The 20,873-nt window shown below is 46.2% G+C and overlaps 1 protein-coding gene across 2 annotated transcripts in view; it reads left to right on the top strand.

Moving 5' to 3' along the window:
• Positions 1–20,873, top strand: part of LOC121494681 — a 78,064-nt gene that overhangs the window by 3,655 nt on the left and 53,536 nt on the right. Inside the window, exon 2 of one of the 2 annotated variants that reach the window (XM_041761382.1) lies at positions 1,245–1,376. The gene's annotated coding sequence lies outside the window, so the exon portion shown is untranslated. Of the gene's footprint in view, positions 1–1,244; positions 2,768–20,873 lie in introns of those variants that run through there. The other variant, XM_041761381.1, reaches the window with a different exon arrangement.

Below are 20,873 nucleotides of genomic sequence, written 5' to 3'. Positions count from 1 at the left end.
CCGGGCTTCGGATCGCTCGCCCCTCACGGGCGCGTCTCATGGGATCCCGGCCCGCGGCCCCGCGGAGAGCGAAAGGCCCGGGCGCCCCCCGCCCCCCGCCTGGGACGCTCTGGCCGTGCGCTCCGCGGCGAGCGCGCCCCTGCCCCGTCGGAGCCGCAGCCTCCGCCTGGGCCGGGATCTGCGGCTGCTGCGGGAACTTGTCGGCGTCTTCGGCCCCCCCTTCTTCCTGCCCGAGAGCGCCGGGGGGAGCCCGGCCCCGCAGCCGGCGAGCCAGCGGGAGGGGGAGCGAGCGAGCGACGGAGGGAGGCAGCCGGCGCCCGCCCGAGCCGCGCGCCCGTGCCGGTCCCGGCGGCGCCTGCCGCTGCCGCTGCCGCTGCCGCTGCCGCCGCCGCCGCCTCCCGAACCGCCGCGTGTGTGACACCCCGGCGGCCAGAGCCCGCCCCGCGCCGCGGCCCCGCCCTCCCGGGGCCCGCGCGCGCCCCGCCCCCAGCCCCGCCCCCGCCGGCCCCGCCCCGCCCCGCCCACCCCCACGAGCCGGGCCGCCAGACCGCGGCCTAAGCCCCGCCCCCCTCGTGCCCGGGTCTTCGGGAGGCGCAACTCTCCACCTCAGCACGCGCCACCCCCCGCGGCCGCCTCGGCGCCAGCCCCGGGGTGGCGCCTGAGGGCACCGGGGGCCGGCGGCGCTCCAGGCCCCGCCTCGCTCGCAGCCCGCCGCCGCCTGGGGCGTGAGGTCGCCAGCGTGAGCCCGCCGCGCGCGGAGGCCGGACCCGGGCGCGTCTCCTGGAGCCCGCGCGCTGTGAACCTCAGGGACCCACTGTTGGGGGCGGGGCGCGGGGGTGAATTTTCCCGGGACATTTCTAGTTTGACAGTGTGACACCGTGGGGGACACGGTGCCTTATCCCTTTCTTGAAGGGACGGAGACCCCGTTTCGGGCCCCGCGTCCCTGACCTTCGGAGGAGTCTCTCTGCTAGTGAGCGTGTTAGCCCTCGAGACGACGGGGGCGGCCTGGGGGGGCGGCCTGGGGGGGCCGCTGGCGGGCCGGGCACCAACCGCAGCGCCCGGCTGAGGGGAAGGCCTCGGCCGACTTGGCTTACCCTCTCTGAGGAAGTCGGGGCTTTAACCCCGCTTAGGGCCGACCTGTGGCCCAAAGGACCTCTGGCCACCCACGTGGGCGGGGCTGCCACTTCCCGGTCTGGTGGGGCTGAAAGGATGTCATTTCCACCAGTCTCTACTTTGCAACCCAGGGTCGTCCTTTGATTAGTGACCAGAGCTGAGGAAACTGAGGCCGAAGGAGGGGCCCAGCTATGCCCAGTGAAGCTTTTTTCCGGGAGGCGCCAGGTTCCCCCGTGGAGCCCGAAGAGCTGCGTGGAAATGAGGTAACCGCCACTGGAGCGGGTGCTGCTCCGAGTGTGGAGCGCCGGAGGGGCGAGAACTGAGGCCCGAAGTCTGAGGAGTTCTCTAGAAGGCTGACTTATTAGCCCCGTGGCCCACATCGTTAATAATCTCCACTTGCTCCCTGTGTATTTTAATAGATGGGCTTTGGCGGGATTCCATTTTTTTCTGTCTTCTGTAGGAAAAGTGGGACCTGTTAGGGCAGGCTGAAGGCCAGAGGCTCTAGGCCAGGACACAGCCCTGGCCACACTGGAGGTGGAGGTCACATTCCCAGTCTGAGAGCTCTCCCGTCTTCACCGCCTGAGGCCACAGTTCCGGCAGTGGCCGAACCGGGGCTCCAACTTGGGTCTTCCTCTGAAGCTCCGTCCTCAGCCGCACACAGTGATATAATGGAATTGACTGCAAGTTGTCCCTGCAGGATCAAGCCATTTGCTCCTTCCCTCTTCGGTCAGACAGGACTGTTATCCTCCATAAGCCAGTTAATTTTTTTTTAAGATTTTATTTATTTATTCATGACAGAGAGAAAGGCAGAGGGAGAAGCAGGCTCCATGCAAAGAGCCCGATATGGGACTCGATCCTAGAACAATGGGATCACACCCTGAGCCAAAGACGGACCCTCAACCGCTGAGCCACCCAGGTGTCCCCCCAGTTAAGGTTTTTTAAGCCCACTGTTCATACCCCCACAGCCACAGACACCATCTACACAGCCCCTTCATTGCCTGGGATCTACCTACTTGGCATTACTCAGGAAATAATCTAGTGTCTGTGTGTGATGTGTCTGGGGGATGGTGGAAGAACCAGAAATTGACTTGGACTAAGATGTTTATTTTGGGTAACCCTAACTTAAATATCTCAAATTACCCTTTAAATCACTCCTCTGCTGTATAAACACTTAATTATTCTGCAAGTAAGGGAGGCCCAAATAGAAGAAAACCCAAAAGGCAAAGATATCCTCGTTGTAAGCCCCATCTCTCAAGCAACCACAAATCCTCTCTGGCTCCCTCCCTTCCCATTTTTGCTTGTAGGCTCAGTAAGGAGGAGCAGCCAGACCCTGGCAGCTGGCCAGGCTACTCAGGATAAGAAAGTCCTCTCCAGGATCTGGAAACTCATTCCCTGCATGTGTGTTGCACATGGAAGAATTATCTTCGCTTTTTCCAAAGGTTTAGGAAGAGAAGTTATATTTCACAACTTATTTTTTCGATTTCACTTTCAGCAGACCATGGGGCTAGACCCGCTTTTCCATGTGATGCCTCTGCTGGGGTATAATTTGCAAGCCAAAATTATTGTAATGCTATAGTATTATGCCAAGAACTTCCAGAGCACTTGTGTATCTGCTCAACCCCAACACGTTCTGTATATAATTAACCCTACTCATCAGCCCAGCAAGTTGGTGTTATTCCCAGCTTACAGATGGGGTAACTGGACTAAGGTAGTATTTACTTCAAGCAGGCAGAAACATATGGATGTTTTCCTTCGGGAACTAGTATAGACATACCTTACAAAACAGAGTCAGAAATAATCATTCTGAAAGGAAACAGAAAAGTTTCCTAAAGATGATGTTGGAGAAGTAGTATGTCAAATGGCTCAAAAAGACAGGAACTTGGGCAGCCTCGGTGGCTCAGCGGTTTAGCGCCACCTTTGGTCCAGGGCGTGATCCTGGGGACCTAGGATGGAGTCCCTTGTCGGGCTCCCTGCATGGAGCTGCTCCTCCCTCTGCCTGCGTCTCTGCCTCTCTCTGTGTGTGTCTCTCATGAATAAATAAATAAAATCTTTAAAAGAAAAAAAAGGACAGGAGCTTATACGGAAAGGATCAGAGCACTATATGGCATTAGAGCTAAAAGTCTCTCCTTTCAGAGTGCCAGCCACCCCATTTCACACTTCATTTGACTAAAAGGAAGAGATTGAATCAAGGGACACACCTGGGATTGGTACCAGGTCTCTTGGTATCACAAACCCAATTCGATGCCCATCACTGGTATTTTTTACTTTTAGCGACTGCCTACCACAACCCCCCACCCCCGGCCCCCCGGCCCTGCACTGGTCTCTGTTGTTCTTATTGGAAGGGTTGGGTATGGCCCTGTTTCTGTTTCTGCCCTGTCTCAACTTCTCATTTTAGACTAAGGTGGGGACGTGGCAGCTCTTTTCCCTACATCCTTATTTCCAGTATCTGGAGGTAGACCATGTCATTGATAGAGACCTGGAGAAATGATGCCACCAACCCAACAGACTCATCTACTTTCAGTTCAGATCATCAAATGTTAATGTCTCCTGCTGTGTGCTGGGCCCCAGGGCAGGAACTGGGCTGAAATCATAGTTTGGGGAGTCTGCAGTGCTCTAAGAAGATCTGAGGCAAAACCCTCAGTCATCCTTGACACCTTCTTTTATTCCTGTTTCCCCCAGCTCTTCAGCAAGGGCTATGCAGAATCCTACCACTTCTTACCACCTCCACTGCTTCCACCCCAGCCCAACATTCCTTTATCTCTCTTGCCTGCCTGGATCATCGCAGGCATGTTACCCGCTTCCCTGCTTCTGTCTAAACACAGCAGCCAGTGATCCTATTAAAACTGAATCTGATTATGTCCCTCCTTTGCTCAAATCTCCCATTAAATCCCCATGTCCCTAATTAAGAAACGCTAAAATTCTTAGAGTGGCCCACAAGGCCTTATATGACTTAGTCCCCTCAAATTCCTGACTTCATTTTGTACTGTTCTCTCTCCTGCTTTAGCCAGGCTACCTCTTTCTGGTATTTCTTGAATACTCTCACCTTGGAGCCTTTGCACTATATCTCCTCTGCCTAGAATGCTTTCCCTCAGCTGTTCCTATGACTCATCCTTCACTCCCTCCAGGTCTATATTCATTCATTTATTTTATTTTTAAAGATTTTCATTATTTGTGTGTGGGGCAAAACACACACACACACACACACACACACACACACACACACACGAGCAGGGGGAGGGGTGGGGGGATGGGGAGGACAAGGACAAGCAGACTCTCCCCGTAGTGCAGAGCCCTACTCAGGGTTCAATCCCAGGGCCCTGAGATCATGACCTGAAGTCAGATGTTTAAGTGGTGGAGCCACCCAGGTGGCCCAGGTCTGTATTTAAATGTCACCTGCTCTGTAAAGCCTCCCCTGGGCACCATATCTAGGATTGTTGTTCCCATTCAGCACTTCCTATGCTTTATTTTTCTGAGTATTGCTTAGACCCATTTCATGCACAGCATATTTTACTTATTTTTCTTGTTTATTATCTTGCCCCACAATGGGAAAGGGATCTTTGCTTTTTCTCACTGCATATCTCCAATGTCCAGGGCATTGCCTGACATCAAGTAGGCACACAATAAGTATTTGTCAAATGAATGAAGTGAATGTGAGTGGTTGACCACAGAGGGCAGAATGGCAGAGGACTAAAACTTGACATCTCTGCCTTGGACCTGATACTAGTGGTTATTAACTTTGGTCTGGAGGTGGAAACATAACAGACTTGCTGTGTTTTTGAAGCAGATATGTTCTAGTGTTCTGTTCCCAGGCTGTGTCTCTTAAGTAGAGGAAGCAGAATGAGGTTTATACCTATCTTCCCAGCATCCGGAGGGAGTTCCAGGAAGGTTGAGGCATCCAGGTAGCCCTTTTCACAAGAGTCCCAGTCGTGCTGACATGCAAGGCTGTCTGTGCCTCACTGAGCCAGTTCTGTTCTCTCCACCTCAGGTACAACTAATCTTAGGAATCTCATTATGGGTCCAAAGATAATCCTCTATATCTAGATTAAAGGCTATGTTTTGACCATTACCGCACATTGAGCATTGAGCCGACAGTTTAATTGAACTGTTTATGCCGCTGCCTTGATCTCTTCCCAGAGAATTTACAACTAATTCCGAGTGTCTCTGCGAATTAAGTGGGCCTCTCCCAACATGCTTTGCTTGTAGTTTGCCTGTGCCAAATCCCACTTGTCCTTGTGTTACCCAATAATGGGTTCTCACTCACAGCTGTCTTTGACCAGTACCACTTCCAGTCCACTTCCTCCCTTAGGTGGCCATTAAGATACGGCTGTGAGAATAGCCATATCCTAGGACAGCCTCTGTGATACCTGCAACGTAGAATCGGGGGTGGAGGTGAGGATTGGCACAGGAGCAGAGAGGACAGGATGTAAATCATACTGAGTCCTTTGAAGTCTCCTCCAGGCAACTGACAATAACCTTCTAACAAGAAAAGGGTACAAGTGTCTTTAACACAGTTAAGTGTGATGGAAGGAAAAGAACTCTGGACTGAGGTCAAGACTCCTGAGTTCTTATCCTGACTCTCCTCTGACTTCCTATGTGACTTGGTGTTACTATTAATAAAATAGGATAATTTTTGGCAGATAATTGTTTCTCATTCTGTGTTGTGGAAGTGTCTAAGAGTAGGGTTGCCAGATCTAGAAAAACAAAATAACGATAACAAAAAAGGACATCCATGCAAAATTTCACTTACAGTGAATATTATTCATTATTTATCTGAAATTCAAATTTAACTGGGTATCCTATATTTATTTGTCCATGTAGGAGATAAAAAAGGCTCCCAACCTCTAGCTCAGCCTCTGCTAATGAAACAGACAACAGCAGATGTTCTTAACCCTGGGTGAACATTCTAATCACCTGCAGAGCTTATACTGTACCCAGTGACCAGTCGTATTCCAGACCAGTTACATGAGAATTTCTGGTGATGGATTCAGGCATTGTATTATTATTTTTTTTTAATAAAAAGACTCCCAGGGATGCCTGGGTGGCTCAGTCAGTTGGACTTTCGACTCAGGGAGTGATCTCAGGGTGGTGAGATGGAGCCCTGCAGCAGGGTCTATAACTCAGTGGGGAGTCTGCTTGAGATTCTCTCCTTCTCTCTTTCCCTCTGCCCCTCCCCTGCTCATGTACACACACATACACACACACAATCAATCAAAATCTTTTTAAAAAATCCCTAGGTGAGTTCAATGTGCAGCCAAGTTTGAAAACCATAGGTTTCAAAGTGCGGTCCTGGGCCAGAGCTTCAGCCTCACCTGAGAACCAGTTAGAAATACAAATTGTCATTCTGATTTACTGACCTTCAGAATTAGAAGAAGGATTGTGGCCCAGCAAGCCCTCTGGGTAATTCTACTGTAGCTAAAGTTTGAGAGTGACTTTGTAACTTCCTTAGATGACAATAGGGCCCTGTCTTTTGGGGCCTGATCTACAAATGGGTCCTAGGAAAGCAAATTAGTTAAATTGCTTTGCGGTGGTACATCCTAATGGTCAAACCACCTGTCCTCTGGCAATTGCAGCATAAATTATGGAGGTTGAACCCACTGGGTGCAGTAGCTTTTTCAGTCCCAGTCATATGTTTAATTGCAGTCTTGAAGGCTACCATTGGCACTTGCAGCTTATGGCCAGTAGGACAAGTTAGGCCAGGAAGAGCCAGAAGGGGGCCAGAAGTATCTGAGGGCGTAAAGTTCTGGGTCAGGCAATCTGAAGACCCAGCAGAACAGGCTGTGGAGCCCATGGGCAAGGAGGAGGCAGAAAGCATGGCAAAAAGAAACCACAGATTGGGGTACATTAGGTCAGCCCAGGTTCCAATGAGGCTGGGGGCAGTGAGAATCAGGGATGCTTAGGCTGAGTCACACTGCTTCGTGAAGAGCCAAGGCCAGGACAGTCCAAAGCTGATATAGACTGGAGGAGATGGGTGTCTGAGGTGGAGAAGGGAGGCTATCCTTGCTTTGTTTTGCTTTTTGTGTTAAAAGGCAAGTAGTGTTCAAGAACAAAGCATTTTTCTGCAATCCCGGAGGACTTAAATGCAAGCCTACTACCACCACCAGGTTTTCTCTGGGGGGTCTCACAAGTCAAATTTGTTTCTGGGATGCCAGATGCCCAGGATATGTGACTGTCCTGTCCTTGAGAGACATCTGGAGGGGGGTAGCAGGGGCTGTGCATTATTCATTTCTGTCCATCCCCATGCTTTGCTTAGTGCCTGCCAAATGCTAGGCCCTGAGTAACTGTGTGTGGGATCGAATCCAATAGAGATCCAACAAATCACCTTTCTTAACTATGAGTTATCACCTCAGACCCTAATAAACCACACCACTGAGAAAGCCCAGACATTCCACATGCAAAAGGGTACTTGTCACCCTTGGAGAATCATTGCAGATTCTCCTTCTTGTTGTCTTCCTTTCTTCTTTCCTTCCACTGAGCACCTCTTGTGTGCAAGACTGGATGTTAGACTGACCAGCTCTGCCTCAAGGACTTTTGCTCTGTGGGTAACTACTGAAAAAGGAGGTATAGAAGTCAGGACGCCTGGGTGGCTCAGCAGTTTAGCACCTGCCTTTGGCCCAGGGCATGATCCTGGAGTCCTGGGATTGAGTCCCACATTGGGCTCCCTGCATGGAGCCTGCTTCTCCCTCTGCCTGTGTCTCTGCGCCTCTCTCTCTCTGTGTGTGTGTGTGTGTCTCTCATGAATAAATAAAATTACAAAAGAAGGTATAGAAGTGGCAAACCTTGAAACCTCCAAGGTCACATTTACCTGGGTTCTAATGCGAATGACTTTGTGCTAGTGTGTAAATCTGAAGAGTTTGATATGATTCTCCTCATCTCCAAAATAAACTTCAGAGTTCCCGAAGAGGTGAAATATTACTTTAAACCCATGGTTGGAAAAGTGATTTATAACCTGAAAAATGAACAAGAACAAAAAAATGTTCTTTTGATGCAATTTCCATCCTTTCACTTTGGCTGTAACATTTAAAGACAATTTTTATTTTTTTTAATTTTTAAAAAAGATTTTATTTATTTATTCATGAGACACACAGAGAGAGGCGAGACATAGACAGAGGGAGGAGAAGCAGGCTCCATGCAGGGAGCCGGATGTGGGACTCAATCCTGGGTCTCCAGGATCACTCCCTGAGCCAAAGGCAGATGCTTAACCTCTGAGCCACCCAGGCATCCCTAGACAATTTTTAAAAGTCACTTTCCATACATAATTTTCTTCCACTACATTTTCTTTCTTGAATTAAAATGGCCACCATGTTGCCATCTGAGGCTTTCCTAAGTGGGATGCATTGGTCATAGCCAAAGCCAGGAAAGAGTTAAAGAGCAAATGGCTATCTTCCGTCTCAGTTTGGGGTTGGGGTGGGGGTGGAGACTGCCCAATTGTCTGTCCTTCTCTTCCCCTCCCTAGGGCTGAGTGCAGGATGTTGAGTCTCCCAAAATAACTCAGACCCTGAGGGTAAATGCTTGCTGGGAGCTGGTTTGGAATAGAGTATTTTCTAGATCAGAGGGGAATTTTTGAGGCCAAAAGATCTGATCTCTTGGGCTAAAAGAGAGGAGCCCAGCTACCTCGTATGTATATCAAACATCCACTGACCAGTCCTCACCAGGTCACAGGGAAACCAGGTGCCAGCTTCTTTCATCCAGGTGGCATCCAACAGAACTATCATACCCAGAGTGAGTCCCATAAGGCCAGTGGGCACAGCTTGGAGAGACACCCACTGACAGATGAGGGCAGAATCTAAGTGAGCCTTAGGTCACTAGAATTTCTGGAGCTCTTGGAATTTATAAGATGATATAGAATCACTACTTATTGCACTTGTTCAGAGGCAGGAACTGTTGGTTTTTCAGTTTCCCTGAGTCATGGTGAAGAAAAGGCATCCTTCTGGGAAGAAGTCTTCAGAGCCCACTCTAGTCCCTTTGGTCCTAAAGTTCAGGCAGTGATGAATTTGGAGGCTATGGACTGTGGGCTCACTTTATCACTAGGCTGGAGCAGCATTTCATTCATATACTTTGGGTCTGGACCTAGCAAAGCCCAGAGAGAATCATTGCTTTCTTTGTGAGTTTCCCACTTTTATCCCTATGTATAATTCTCTCCATATTTCATTTGCCCCCATTTGAGGACACCTTTTGATAGGTATAGCCTTTTTATGTTATTGTTGGGCTCTAACCACAAGAATTCACTTCTCCAGTAGACCACTTTTGCTATAAAGTAGCACATCCACCATGGCCATGGTGTGGGTTGTGGTGCTCAGACTTGAGAATCAACTAGAAAACAGTGTTTAGAGTGTACACTCCCAAAATCACTGTAGAGGAGCTGATTTAAATCCTAATGGTTGGGGCCCAGGAATTTGCATTTTTACATGAACCACAGCTAAGTCTGCTCAGATGGGCCAAAGACTTCACTTTGAGAAGCTCCGGCTCATCTCTGAGCTCCAATCTGTGGCATGAGCCAACAAGTTTTAGGTGGAGGTATTTCTGACTTTTGTTCCTGTGGTCTGATGTTCAGAGGGTCAGCCAGCCTGTTTCTTAGGCAGGCAGGCAAGCTGGCTTTGCTAAGTGTCCCTGCAGGGCATCATGTAGCCTTAATTGTGTACTCAACAGCATACATGGATGTTCTTATTTATCCTGAGCAAATCTCCCTCAGTTGCCAGTTTATTGGATTCTGAGAAATGGAGATAAGGCAGGATTCGGGATAGGGGAGTAGGTGGGCGTGGTGGGGAGAAATGTGAACACTAACAGTGCACTGGCCATGGTGCTCTGGGCTTCACACCAATGGTATTTACCAGTGTCCTGCAGAAACACTCACAATAGGTGGTGACACTGCCATTTTCCAGCTGAGGAGATGAGGGCTCAGAGGTCACACAGCTAGTTGTGGTAGACTCAAGTATGTTCAACTTAAAGGCCTTCCTCTTGTCTTCTTCTTGAGAGTTGGAAGGAATGGATGCATTTATACTTTTTCCCTTTTTATTTTGAAAAATTTCAAACTACAGAAAAATTGCAAGAATAATACAATTAACCCCATAAACTCTTGGTTAGCATTTTGCCACATCTGCACTCTGATCTAATTTCCCTAATCTATTTCAGAATTTTGAAGTATTGTGTTGAATTACTCCTAAATATTTCAGCCCATCTCCAAAGAAAAAGGGCATTTTCACAAAACCACAATAAAATTATCATACTTGGGATGTTTAACATTAATACATTGTAGAGGCTGCTTTTAGACAACAGGCTTGAGCAGTGGAAATTCGATCAAGGCAGAAGGGCCCACAGCAACCCTCTGGCTGAATACAGACAGGCCCATCAAGCAACCCACCTCAAAATATCCATAGGCCCTAACTAACGAATGGGCTACTTACAACCAGGCACAGTTACCAAAAAGGGGGGAATTCCATCTGTTCCCATACCACCTTACCTTCCCCCTTCATATACAACACCCACCCATGCGTCCTTTTAGACAGTGTCTCCTTTACTATCCTGCCCACTGCTCCCTTGTGGTGCATTCAATACCCACTGCCTTCTGGCAGTCTCTCCTATGTTGTCCTGCCCCCACTCCCTAGTGGCACATTCAGTAAACTTCTGTCTCCTTTGTTCTACCTTGGGTGAATCTTTTTTTTTTTTTTTAATTTTTATTTATTTATGATAGTCACAGAGAGATAGAGAGAGAGGCAGAGACACAGGCAGAGGGAGAAGCAGGCTCCATGCACCGGGAGCCCAACGTGGGATTCGATCCCGGGTCTCCAGGATCGCGCCCTGGGCCAAAGGCAGGCGCCAAACTGCTGCGCCACCCAGGGATCACATACCTTGGGTGAATCTTTTACCACACTCACCACTGGCTTTCCCTGATCATCACCCCACATTTTAGGGGCCTCCATCTAATTAGGAGAGACACCACATAGATTTCTATTTAATATCTGGTTTATGGTACCAATTGTTTATATAATGTTTGTTATAGCTTTTTTGATTCAGCATCGAATCCAAGCTCACTGCATTTACTTACCACATCTCTTTAGTATCTTTTCATGTAGAGTGGTATTCCAGTTTTTTTGTTTTTTTTTTGTCTTTCATAACATTGACATTTTTTTTTCTTAATTTTTATTTATTTATGATAGTCAAAAAGAGAGAGAGAGAGAGAGAGAGAGAGAGGCAGAGGGAGAAGCAGGCTCCATGCATCGGGAGCCCGACATGGGATTTGATCCCGGGTCTCCAGGATCGCGCCCTGGGCCAAAGGCAGGCGCCAAACCACTGCACCACCCAGGGATCCCTAACATTGACATTCTTAAAGAGACCTGGCTTGTTGTTTTATAGAGTATCCCTCAATTTGATTTGTCAGATTTTTTTTTTTCACTTTCCAATGAATATTATTATTTGGATTGTTTCCTCATGACTATATTTTTCTCAGGGCTTCATGTCAGAGGGACAAAAGATATGCCCTTTTGGTTGTTCTCCATTGTTTCTTGCCAGGTAAGGATATAGTTCGACCTTTTAAATTGTTAAAAGGACTCTAGTGGTAGGAAGAAAAGCAGAACTTTGAGGGATGATTGCAGGTTTTGAAGAGCAACAGCAGCAAATTCAAATCCTGGCTCTGATCTCTAGCTGATTGACCTTAAATATAATCTACCAAAATACCTTAAATACAACTCAAAATATCCTGTTTCTTTTTCTAACACACCCCTCAAATGCACCTTTTACTATGCTTCCACATTTCTTCCATTCTAGGGCACTTCTATGGTTACTGCCTCCTTTCCATTGCCCACACCCTAATCTGTTCCATACATACTACCACTGCTTGCCCTAAAATATGTCCCTTGCTATTCACGTGGCCTCCTTCCTCACTACATCAAGTCTGAATGCCTGGTATTCAATACCTTCCATAGTCTGATCTCATCCCACCTACCTGAATTTACCTCCCACTGTTTCCCATGGGGAAATGTGATTGCTTTTGATTGGTTGTTAACACATCTTTTGTCTTCCCTCGGTAGAGTGGTGACCCTTCTCTCTCCTCCACTGCTGGGTATATATACATGTAGCTGTTAGGGTATTAAACCACTGGAATTAAAGGTAGGGAGGTATTTAAATTTTTTTTAAAGATTTTATTTATTTATTCATGAGAGATACAGAGACATAGACAGAGGGAGAAGCAGGCTCCCCACAGGGACCCTGATACAGAACTTGATCCCAGTACCGGATCAAGCCCTGAGCTGAAGGCAGATACTCAACAGCTAAGCCACCCAGGCATCTTGGAAGGTATTTAATAAAGGGAATTAAGGGGCATCTAGCTGGCTTGGAAGAGCATGCAACTCCAGGTCTCAGGGTTGTAAGTTCAAGCCCCATGTTGTATGTAGAGATTACTTAAAACCTTAACAACAACAAAAAAAGGGAATTGAGTGCTTATAAAATCATTGGAAAGTCTGAACAAATATCAAGAAGGTCACCGGTTTTGTCACTAGTTTTCATAGATACGAATTTGAAGGAACTTGGGAAACCAGTAGAGATGATCACAGCTGCCTTCAATCCTGAGGCCCAGAATTTTCAGGAAAATACTTAGAGGCTACTGCAAAATGTCATCTGCCTAAACCTAAAGTTTGACATTGCCAGAGGGGCAAAAATCTGGCTTCTGCCTTATTCTGCCTTCCATATTTTGGCAAGTATTTCTCATTCATGTGTTCTACTCTAGGATCTGTAGATAGAAATTCTGGGATGCGTGCTTCCAGGCTTCTAGACCCTGTGATATAGGAAAAAGCATAGAAAGAATGCTGTGTCTGAATATCTTGCCCTGGAACTCTTCTGATGGAGCGAGTGAGGAAGACTCTGGTTTCTGCGTCACAGCTGAAAGTATATGAAACTACTTACTGTAGACGACATCTTTCCTGACTTGGAGGAAACTCAGATGTGGTAGGAAAGAATGAGGCCCACAAAAGATGAGAAGAGTGAAAAACAGACTGGAGACAGAGAGAGAGATAACAAGCTGATGATAAGATTGTGTCAGCCCTGGATTTAGTCATATGACCTTTTGCCAGTACTATCCATGTCTTTCTCAGTTATTTCAATCCATAAATTTCTTTTTTTACCTAAGCTAATTTAAGTTGGATTTCTGTTACAATTAAAAGGGTCCTAATGTATAGCAGGAGAGAGACATGTAAACATTATATACTCAGAGTGTGGTATGTGCTATGCAAAGAGGACTAATAAAGTGGTATGCATACCCAGAGACTCTGTAAGAAGAGAGTGCATCTCCATTTTGTCTTGGAAATGTTATTTTAGCCATAAGTTTTGTTTTGTTTTTTTTAAGATTTTATTTACACATGAGAGACACAGAGAGAGAGAGAGAGGCAGACACACGGGCAGAGGGAGAAGCAGGCTCCATGCGGGGAGCCTGATGCGGGACTCGATCCCAGGTCCCCAGGATCATGCCCTGGACTGAAAGTGGCGCCAAACCACTGAGCCACCTGGGTTGCCTTTTTGTAAGATTTTTTATTTATTTGTTAGAGAGAGAGCACCAGTGTGTGTGTTGGGGAGATGTGGAGCGGCAGAGGGAGAAGCAGACTCCCTGCTAAGCAGAGAGCCCTGATGCTGGGCTCAGTCTCGGAGCTCAATCCCAGGACCCTGACATCATGACCTGAGCCAAAGGCAGACGCTTAACTGACTGAGCCACCCAGGCACCCCGATTTTAGCCATAACTTTTATCTTAGTTGTGATTTCTCATGGCCTTTGTTTCCTTCCAGAATACTCCTCTTCCTTTTTTTCTTGTGGTATTATGATTTGGAATAAGAAATACATATTTGGTCTTTTTTTTTTTTTTTTTTTTCATATTTGGTCTTCATCCCGTTCCTAGCACAGAGCTTCCAAGACCCTTGGAATTTCTCAAGTGTTAAGAGCATAAAAGTGCAGTGTTGTCTTTTGTTATTCATAGCAAGCTCTTTTCAACCACACCTGTTTATGTTAATGAGGTGCTTTGGAAAGCCCTAAAAATGGGGGCTGGTTGCCAGGGGAACCAACCTAGTGATTAGAGCCTTGAATCTGTCAGGATTCACCCTCCCCTCCTGGAAAGGGAGAGGGGCTGAAGTTGAATTAATCACCAATGGCCAATGATTTAATCAATCATGTTTAAGTAATGAAGCCTCCATAAAAGCCCAAAAAAGATGGAGTTCAGGGAGCTTCCAAGAAGTGTGAGAAGAGTAGCATGAAAGCCCCTCACCCCTTTCCACTTACTTTGCCTTAAGCATATCTTCTATCTGGCTGTTCCTGAATTATATCCTTCTGTAATAAACCTGTAGTCTAATAAATTAACTTTTCCTGAGTTCTGTGAGCTTCTCTGGGAAATTAAGCAAACCTGAGGAGGAGGCTGTGGGAACCTCTAAGTTAAAACGGGTGAGTTAGAAGCACAGGTAACTTGTAGTTGGCATCCAAAGTGGGGCAGGGGAGGCAGTCTTGTGGGATTGAACACTTAACCTGTGAGATCTGACACTATCTCCAGGTAAGGAGATCCAGGTAATTTATCTCGAGTTAAATTTTGGGATATCCAGCTGGTGTCACAGAATTGCTTGATATGTGGAAAACCCACACGTCTGTGTGAGAAGTCGTGTAGTAGTATGATGAAAGTAAAGGAGACAGACAGAAATTTTTTTTCCCTATACTTTTCTGTTTACAAGATACTCTCTGTCTTCCAAATACCAGTTCAAAAAAAAAAAAAAAAAACCAAATACCAGTTCAAATCTGCTGTTTCCGGGTTCTTCCATAACTACTTCACCCCATTTCTGAATTCTTGAAGTTCTTGGTGCAGAACAGTTGAACATAAAATTATTTAAAATTTTTTTATGTGTTTTGACTTTTTTTTTTTAAATTTATTTTATGATAGAGAGAGAGGGGCAGAGACATAGGCAGGCTCCATGCACCGGGAGCCCGACGTGGGATTCAATCCGGGGTCTCCAAGATCACGCCCTGGGCCAAAGGCAGGCACCAAACCGCTGTGCCACCCAGGGATCCCTTGACTTCTTTTATTAACTGTAAACTAATTCTTCAAGGCCATGGACTATATCTTACATCTTCTCTGCATCCCCCACCCCCAAGTTTATCACTTCATGGTGCTCAATTGATGCTTGGGAAGTTGGTGGATTGATTTGCTTGAAGGAGAGGCTGAAGTTGTCATGGGCAGTTAATTGGAGAAGTAGAAGGGGAAGGGAGAAATGCTGTCCAGGTACTAGCCATCCAGGAATAAGGAAGCCTTTCCAGAAAGAGTAATTAAGCTGGCTCAAGTGCGCTTGGCACTAAGGGGTGGACCTGGAGTCCCAAGCTGTGCACCTCTCTAGTGGCCACAGGAGGGCGGCAGAGGGTATGGCCCAGGTGTCCAGCTATAGATAGGTTGGCTAGATTAAGCCAACCAGTCAGCTGAGTCCTGTTGGCAAGGAGCTCTTGGTCTAAGTAACTTGCACAGCATGAGGTTGGCCTCCTAGCAGAGGTCTTGGAAAAGAGAGTGCCTGGACTAGGGATGGGAAAGTCAAAATACGAACAGGTGGGTGGTGGAAGTCAACAGGCATCTAAGAATGATCAGAACCTCCAAAATCAAAGCAGTGAGTGAACTTTGAGATCTGGATATTCTCTTAAGGACAAGGGAGTGCCTCAGTGCCTTGGCAAAGGAAGCAGGAAATCCAAACATGGTATAGTGGTAAGGGCAAAGTCTGGAAAGCAAGAATTCTGGAGTCCCATCTCCAAGTTTGTATGTCCTCAGCCCTGATAAATGCTTTTGCTCAGATGACATTTTCCTCTCTGAGCCTTGGATGTCTCATCTTATACAAAGAGGATTGGTGTCTGGAGACTCAGAGACCAGCCCTATCTTTGCACTGGGCGCCATGGTGGCCAGGGATCCTTCCACCTTGAATGGTCTCATGGGTTATGTGAACAAAGCAGCTCCGTCGGCCATAAAGACATTTCTTCATTACGCCTGTTTGGGTACACCTGCTGTCTTTAAAACTTTTGATGGGCCCTGACCCATGGATCAGGGCTGCTCAAAGACCTTTATAAGAGCTAAACAGACTAACTTTAGGATGTACCACTCCATGTCAGAGCACACATCCCACTGTAAATGCAATTATTTTTTGCTTTAAATTAAAAGATTAAAATAAATAATAAATTAATTAATTAAATTTAATTGATTAAAATAAAATTAATAGATTACAATAATCTTAAAGGGGTTTTCATAATTTTGCTTTTAAAATTATTTTACTAACTTAATTTTCAGTGCCTATTATTTCTCAGAAATCATAGTACATAGTTAGGAATACATTGAAATGAGAGGACCCACTAATTGTTTTCAAATATAATAAACTTTTTATAACTACCAAATCGAACAACTTAGGGAGTTGACATAATAGTGTATTTTGTGAACATTTAATTAAATTTTGAGTTTGGAATTTTCATTTTGTGTCTTGGAGTCAGCAAGAACATATGCCGGTGTGAGCATTTTTCTAGGCTCTTGAAAAGCTTGTGTACCCTCGGTCCTGTGTGTGTGGTACCTGATGAATAAAACCCTCCTGCCTGAGGCAGCTGAGACAGAGTTGAGAAACAAAAATACTATATTTTGTTTTGTGTCCCTGGTCTGGGAGCCTGAGCAAGCTCTGAGTGCATCCACAGGAGAAAGATTTCCCGCCTACTTCCCTTTAATCTCTGAAACTCCATTGTTGCCATATCTGGCAGCCGAGTCATCCAGACAGGCATTGAGGGGGCCGAACCTCCCTGCTCTGGAAATTTTATGAGGACAGGCTCCTCCCAGCCCTTTCAGGCAGACCACATTCAAGCCAAACACCGTCCCCATTGTCAATGTTTCCGCAGAAATAGGTATCTCACAAAGAGCAATATCTCACCAGAGAATTTGTTTTCTCTTGCTGATAATTTCTCTCCATAAACATTTTTGAGAGAGATGAATAGGTGTACCTTTCTGGAACAGCAGGCAGATGCTGGGGCGTGAAATGACTTTGTGCGGCATGTTTTATGGATGAGGGGAGGGGCCAGAAGGCCACCTTTTATTTCCCCAGCCTCTGACCTGGGTGCAGATTGTCAGGTTCCTCTTCTGCAGGGGACCATCCGCTTTACCCACTGCTGCTCACCTGAAGCTTTAAAGGCCCTGCTTGGGTAGTAGCTACGGAAAGAGACTCCCAAAGGGTTGGCACAAATTACCACCCATCTGTAACATTCTGGGTCCACTACGAAGACCTAGGTCCCCCAGGTACATTTCACAGCTAGTGCCACAGTCTTCAGATACTTCATTATGCAGATTTAAAAAAAATTTTTTTCTCTCTCTCTATATATAACAACTATGAAGAGAATGAATTCCTTTTCACCGTGGTGTTAATGAATCTCAAAAGAAAAAAAAAGAGATGTGATCTCAGAAAAATTAAGAGAATATAAAAATGGCAGACAGTGACTTTCAATAAAACAAGCACATGTGGGATTTTTCTATTCATCTCTGTCTGGGGGATGGGGGAGGTGATTGTTTTTTTTTTTTCTTTTTTTTTTTTTAATTTTTTTTATTTTATTTATGATAGTCACAGAGAGAGAGGCAGAGACACAGGCAGAGGGAGAAGCAGGCTCCATGCACCGGGAGCCCGATGTGGGATTCGATCCCGGGTCTCCAGGATCGCGCCCTGGGCCAAAGACAGGCGCCAAACCGCTGCGCCACCCAGGGATCCCGGAGGTGATTGTTAATAACAAAGTGGCACCAAATAACTTGCTGACGGTTCATCAGGGTCCTTCTAAAGCATGGAGTCAACAATGCCAAATAAGTTATGAAGGTGACAGGCCATACATGAGTGATGGGAGGGGTGGGAGGTAGCACAGAGCTCAGGCCCAGGGCATAGGCTTCAGAAAGGTTTATCCCCATCCTAGAGTAGGGATGCCAGATTCAGCAAATAAAAAGGTAGGACCCCCAGTTATATTTGAATTTCAGGTAGCAAATTTTTAGTATATTTGAGACATACTTATGCTAAAAATTTAGATATGTTTATTTGAAATTCAAACTTAACTGGGTACCCTGTATTTTCTCTGGCAGCCCCACCCCAGAGACATCAGTGCTTCTCTCATTTCCCAAGTACTTACACATTTCTAGGTTCAAGCTCCACCAGAAAGAGACTCCCTCCAGTTTTACCTTTTGAATTCTACACTGTCTTATACAGGTCCAGTACAAATGCCACCTTTTTGGAAGACATTCCCCCTAAATCAGTTCTTCCTTCCTTTCTGTCCCCTTGCCCCATTGCATTTTATTTAACATTTTGGTTTATATTTAGTTGCTTATAAGCCTGTTTTCCCCTCCAGACTGGCAGGCAGTATCCAGATTCTTTTTCCCATGGCCCACAGTATAGCTTCACATGCACCTCATGTGTAATATGTACTTTGAATGTTTCCTGAATGAATGAGTGAATGAATGATCATAGGTAACATACTTTGAGTGTTATGTGCCAGGTGTGGTTCTCAACACTTTTCATGGATTTAATCTTTGACTAACAGTCTCAGGAAGGCACCATTTTTATTTCCATTTCAGAGATGGAGAAATGGAGTCATAGAGAAACTAAATAACTTGCTATGGTCATATAATGAGTAAGGGGCCTAGCTGGGATTGGAACCCAGGCAGTATGGCTCTTCACCTCTGTAATACATTGAGCAAATAAATGAACAGAAGAATGAGTAGAAGAACATATGGAGGAATGTATGAGCAGAGACAGCAAACAAGTATTATGATAGGAGGGCATAAGAAGGGGAACCCGGGATCCCTGGGTGGCTCAGTGGTTTAGTGCCTGCCTTTGGTCCAGGGTGTGATCCTGGAATCCCAGAATTGAATCCTACATCGGGCTCCTTGCATGGAGCTTGCTTTTCCCTCTGCCTGTGTCTCTGCTTCTGTCTCTCTCTGTGTCTCTCATGGATAAATAAATTTTAAAAATCTTAAAAAAGGCGGGGGGGACCCACCCATCTACCCACGGTAGATGTTAGGAGAGCAGAGGCTGGAGGAGTCAGGGAGATATTAAGGAGGAAAGTTGAGGGATGCACCCAGGCACATCAGTGACTTAAAAGGCAACTCAGCAGTGGAAGAAGCTGATCTCTTCTGGTTTCTGCTTTGGAAATCAAACCTCTACATCTCTGCAGGGGCTTCACTGTAACTTTCTTCCTAGCTTCCTGCTCCTACAACCCTTCTCTTCCAGGGGCAGAACCCATCCTCTGCTCTTTTAAAGGATTCAGACCAGTGGGACTCTAAGGCCAATCCTATCTTTTCCCCAGGGCTCTCAGCTAGGGGTCAGTGGGCTTGGTGCCAGCACCTTCTTTGTCCCTGGGCTCCCATTCTTCTATGGTACACTTCTGCCTGCTCTTGCCATGGGTGTGACACGTGTGTTGCACAAAGGAACCAATGTGCTCTGTGGGAGGGTGATTATGGACCCCAGTCGGAGCACTGCCAAGATTATTATAGTAACATAATACTTCCTCTTCAAGTCTGTGGAAACAGCAGACAGTGGCCTGTTCATACTGTCAACCTAGTCTTTTTTTTTTAAATGTAGAAAACACAAAACGTAAAATTTACCATCATAGTCACTTTTAAGTGTACAGTTCATTGGTGTTGAGTATATTCACATTGTTGTGGAACACATCTCCAGAACTTTTTCATCTTGTAAAACTGAAACTCTGTGCCTATTAAACAACTCTCCCCTTCTCTCTCCCTCAGTTTCTGGTTGCCACTCTTCTATTTCTCTATGAATTTTACTTCTCTGGGTACCTCATATAAGTGGAGTCATACAGTATTTGTCTGTGACTGGCTTATTTCACTTAGTGTAATGTCCTCAAGGTTCATCTGTCTTTTTTTTTTTTTAAAAGATTTTATTTATTTATCCATGAGAGACACACAGAGAGAGAGAGGCAGAGACACAGGCAGAGGGAGAAGCAGGCTCCATGCAGGGAGCCCAACAACGCGGGAATGGATCCCGGGTTTCCAGGATCACGCCCTGGGCTGAAGGGGGCGCTAAATCGCTGAGCCACCCAGGGATCCCTCATCTGTCTTGCAACATGTGGCAGAATTTCTTTCCTTTTTCAGACTGAAGAATATTCCATTGTATGTATATACTACATTTTGTTTATCCATTGTTGTCAATGGACTTTTAGGTTGCTTCATGTCATGGCTTTTGTGAATACTAATGAATAAAGAGTGTTCACATATTCCTTCAAATCTCTGCTTTCAATTCTTTGGTATATATACCTAGAGGTTGGATTGCTGGATCATATAGTACTTCTGTCTTTAACTTTTTGAAAAGACTCTCTGTTGTTCTCCATAGCCATGGCACCATTTTGCAATCCCACCAAGTTTCTCCATATTGTCATCATCAGTACACATTATGTTCTGTGTTTAATTTTTTTTTAAAGATTTTATTTATTTATTCATGAGAGACACAGAGAGAGAGAGAGAGAGAGAGGCAGAGACACAGGCAGAGGGAGAAGCAGGCTCCTCGCAGGGAGCCCAATGTGGGACTCAATCCCGAGTCTCCAAGATCATGCCCTGGGCTGAAGGCGGTGCTAAACCGCTGAGCCACCCAGGCGTCCCTAATTTATTTTTTATAACAGCCATTTTAATGGATGTGAGGTTGCCTGGAACCTGTTGTTTATGAGGAAGCTGTGGTTCTGGAATAGCTTAACGTAATCTCCAATCATTCACTGGAATGGAGCAATGGGGAAAGTACACCACCATG

Source organism: Vulpes lagopus, chromosome 7 (genome assembly GCF_018345385.1).
Source record: "Vulpes lagopus strain Blue_001 chromosome 7, ASM1834538v1, whole genome shotgun sequence".
NCBI lineage: Eukaryota > Metazoa > Chordata > Mammalia > Carnivora > Canidae > Vulpes > Vulpes lagopus.
This window is presented reverse-complemented; position numbering and strand designations above follow the sequence as displayed.